Genomic DNA, 4,040 nt, shown 5'->3' with positions numbered 1-4,040 from the left:
GCTGGACCACTTTGGGATGCACTACTCTGTAGGGAATTTGAAGTCTGTCCCCCTAGGGGCTTATCTTCAAGGACGTCATTTAAAATCGTGCTTTGCTGGGGCGTCTGGGTGGCTCAGTCAGTTAAGCGTCCGACTCTCGATTTAAGCTCAGGTCATGATCTCACGGTTCGTGGGTTCGAGCCCAGCATGGGGCTCTGCACTGTGCAGAGCCTGCTTAGGAGTCTCTCTCTCCCTCCCCCACCCTCTTTTTAGATAAACTTAAAACGATATAAGACCATGCTTTGCAAAAGATAAAGAGTTGCGAAATTGTCCGGGCCTGGGCTTGTGACTCTCTGGCCTGACCTTTCCCACTCCTTATGAATGTGATCTGTGTCCCATTACCTTCGGATAAGCTGTTCCTGCTTGACGGGGATGGTGCCAGAGAGCAAGCTTCCCTGGATTACCCTCACATTCTCACCAGCCTTCCCGGGCATTCTCTGAAGACAAGTGAGAACGGAGAAGATTCTCCAGCAGCGCCAGGGGGAAGATTATTTTGAGCAAGGACTTTCTGGGGTCTTTACAGACGCTAAGAATGAGGCGGCTGAGCCCAGTCACGCCTGGCCAAGCACGTCCTCACTGTTTCAAGGATACAGCCCGGGAAGGGCAGCGGGGGCCACAGAGCAAACGGCTCTCTGGCCAGTCCCAAGGCTGGCCTCGTGGAAGAGGGTTTGGGCTGAAGTGACAGCTTGAGGGGACTCCTTCCCACTCCTCCTCCGGGAACGCAGGTGAGCGAGTGAGAACACGGCTGCAGGACGCGGGGCCCTGATGCCCTGTGTCTGGAGGACAGCTGTTGTTCTATGGGTGACACGGGCAGCAGGGGATGCCAGCGGTAGGACTGAAGGGCCACCGCTGTTTGGACAGGACCCTGTGTTCTCGAAGCTCCTCCCCGGGCCAGTAGCCTACTGGCGGTGCACCCCGGGGCTTGACCCTCTCCTGATGATCCATGTCTGTGCTGGGGGCATCTGGGGGTGGGGACCGGGCAGGTGGGAGAGTCCAGAGTTAAGGTCTGGCTGGTCTCACTGCCTTGGAAACTCCTTTCGTTCTCTGGAGAAATGGGGGGCTTTCAAGGTCATCTCCAGCTTGAATACACGGTGGTTTCAGTGTCCTTAACCTTGGGTTAAGAACAGGCTTCATGGGGTCTGGAAAGCCCTGGTATGGACATTCCTACGTACACTTCTTTCCGAATAGAGGCCATAGCTTCCTTAAAGCGGCAAAGGGCCCAGTGACAATGATACCTGCAGAGCGTGCTTTCTAGGCCAAGTACTGTTCTTGCTCTCTATCAGGCCTCACGTCAGCTCTCAGGCACACAAAGAGGGTAAGCGATTTGCCCTAGGCCACACGGTGGGCATCGGGGCTCTAAAGGCCAAGCTCTTGACCTTTATGCTGCATGTGGGTAGGGAATGACCCTTCCAAGGGGATCTGACAAAACCCCTGATGTGTATCCTTGTGACCATTCTAGGCATACGTACGAATAAATGTAGGCATAAGACACGTGGTTTTTTAGATACGAATGAAATGTGGCACGTGCACGCTTCAGCTTCAAGTTCTTTCCACGTCTGTGCGTACAGATTGATGCTCTCCTCATAACAGGTGCACGGCAACAAGGGCAGGTCCTGCCCGCTTGTCCTGGCTCAGGATCTTACGTTCTCACCACAAACTTCTAAGAGGGCCTGCTTTTATAATTAAAAAAAATTCATTATTATTATTTTTTTAATGTTTGTTTATTCTTGAGAGAGAGGGAGACAGAGCAGGAGTAGGGGAACGTCAGAGAGAGGGGGACTCAGAATCCGTAGCGGGCTCCAGGTTCTGAGCTGTCAGCCCAGAGCCCGACGTGGGGCTCGAACTCGTGAACCCTGAGATCATGACCTGAGCTGCAGTCAGACGCTTAACCGACTGAGCCACCCAGGTTCTCCATATCTGCCTATTTTCTAAAGCCATTGCTTTGGAACCAGGGCACGGGTTCAATGCCGCCTGGTGATTTGCCTGGGGTGGGGAGGGGGGCGTTTAGCCCAGACGTAGGAGAAAGGCTGTGGGAAAGTGGTTGGAAGAGGCTTATGGGGAAGAGGCTGGGATTACTGGGAAACGCGGTGCTTGGACCTTCCCTGGGCTCCCGTTCAAAACAGTTACTGGGCATCACTTCTATACCCGCACGGCTGGGAGACTGAGCTGAACAGCTCGCTCACGCCCTCATTCCACCTTCGGGCCAGGAGCGCAGGCCATTCGGAGGCTTGCTAGAACTAGGTGGGGCTGAGATTGTTTTTAGGCCGGCAGAGTCCAAACCCACTGCGCTGGGCAAAGGACCAACGTCGGGCGGGCCAGCTCTTGGCAGCTGGAGGTGTGTCTGCGGTTCCCTGCTCCCCTCTGTCTCTTTAAAGACCCTTCTTTCTTTCTACTCCTTCTCCCAGCAGAGGCCCAACCCAAGAAGGAGGGTTCTCTCCAAGAGGGCCAGGAGAGGGCTCGCTCTTTCCGTAAAAAATTGCCTGAGCTGGTGCATGGCTTCCGGGGGCACGTACGAATGAGTGCATGTATGTGTGTATATATTGACCTGTTTATGGTTCTGAGACTTCTTTTGGCCATTTCTTCTTCTTCTTTTTTTAATGTTTATTTATTTTTCAGAGAGAGAGAATACAAGCAGAGGAGTACAAGAGAGAGAGGGAGACACAGAATCTGAAGTAGGCTGCAGGCTCCGAGCCGTCAGCACGGAGCCCCGATGCGGGGCCCAAACTCACAAACTGCGAGATCATGACCTGAGCCGAAGTCGGACGCTTAACTGACTGAGCCACCCAGGCGCCCCTACTTTGGGCCATTTCTAAGTGGGTGGTTAGGACAACTCACTTCCCGGTGAGAGTACCCGCCCCAGTGAGGGGCAGAAGCCAGGGGAAGAGCCACATCCATTTCAAAGAACATCAATCAACTCCGCCCACCAGGCAGTTTCTAGGAAGGAGGCTGGCAACCGGGAACAAGGCCATCGGTGGGAGGAGGGTCAAATCAGGTCCAAATCTGCCCAGTAGGTGTGGTTCTGGGCTCTGCAGAGGGCACACGAGGCAGCTGTAGTTCCCCTCCTAAGAAGCCATGTAACGCACAGCTCGATTCAGAACTAGCTCCCAAGAGCTGCTCAGGGTGACTTTGGCCCAGAAGAGGATGAGCTTCCCCACATTTCCTGGGCTGGAGGGAAGGGCGGGGGTCAGGCAGGAAGGAGGAGGGCACAGCAGAGCTGCTCTTCTCATCTGTGGGATGCTTCCTGATGGGGCTTTTAGGAGCTCACGGAGTTGCAGATCTATTGGTCATTATTCCGCTTTGTGGACCTCCCTCCTCCTTCCCCTGCCCAGAGAGAGAGATGTCCTAGACTTTGGGCGATCGAAGCCCTTGGGGAGATTGCACCTGGGCAGACTGAGATGGGCTAGGTGGCGTTCACTGTCAGCAACTTTGAGTGGGGAGAGAAGGGAAGGTTCTCGTGGAAGGGACCTAACTGAGGCCATCTTGTGTCCTGTGGGGTGGATGTCTTTGTACAACTTGTGGTCCCTGGGCCCTATTCGGAGAGGGAAATACCTTTTACCCAAACACCTCCAAGTACTAGGGAGAAGCCAGTCTTGCGTTTCACGAAACCAAATGAGATTTGGGTTTTCTTTTCATGGCACTAGTTTTATTTTGACGGGCTAGACTGGTAAATCCAAAAAGTCAATTTGACTTTTTTGAAGATAAAAATCCTGTATTAATGATTGTCAAATTTTCTGATTGACACTGAATACATGCCGATTTATCTAGTTTGTAGTCCTTTTCTCCCTCCCTTCCTTCCTTCCTCCCTCCTTTTTTTCTTTCCCTCTTTCTTTCTTTTCCTTCCTTCCTTCTTTTCTTTCTTTTCTTTCCTTCTTTCTTTCTTTCCTTTGTTTCTTTCTTTTTCTTTCCTTCCTTCTTTCTTTTCTTTTTTCTTTCTTGCCTTTCTTTCCTTTCTTTCTTTCTTTCTTTCTTTTTTCTTTGTTTCTTTGTTTCTTTCTTTCCTT

This window comes from Panthera uncia, chromosome A2, assembly GCF_023721935.1.
Source record: "Panthera uncia isolate 11264 chromosome A2, Puncia_PCG_1.0, whole genome shotgun sequence".
Taxonomy (NCBI): domain Eukaryota; kingdom Metazoa; phylum Chordata; class Mammalia; order Carnivora; family Felidae; genus Panthera; species Panthera uncia.
This window is presented reverse-complemented; position numbering follows the sequence as displayed.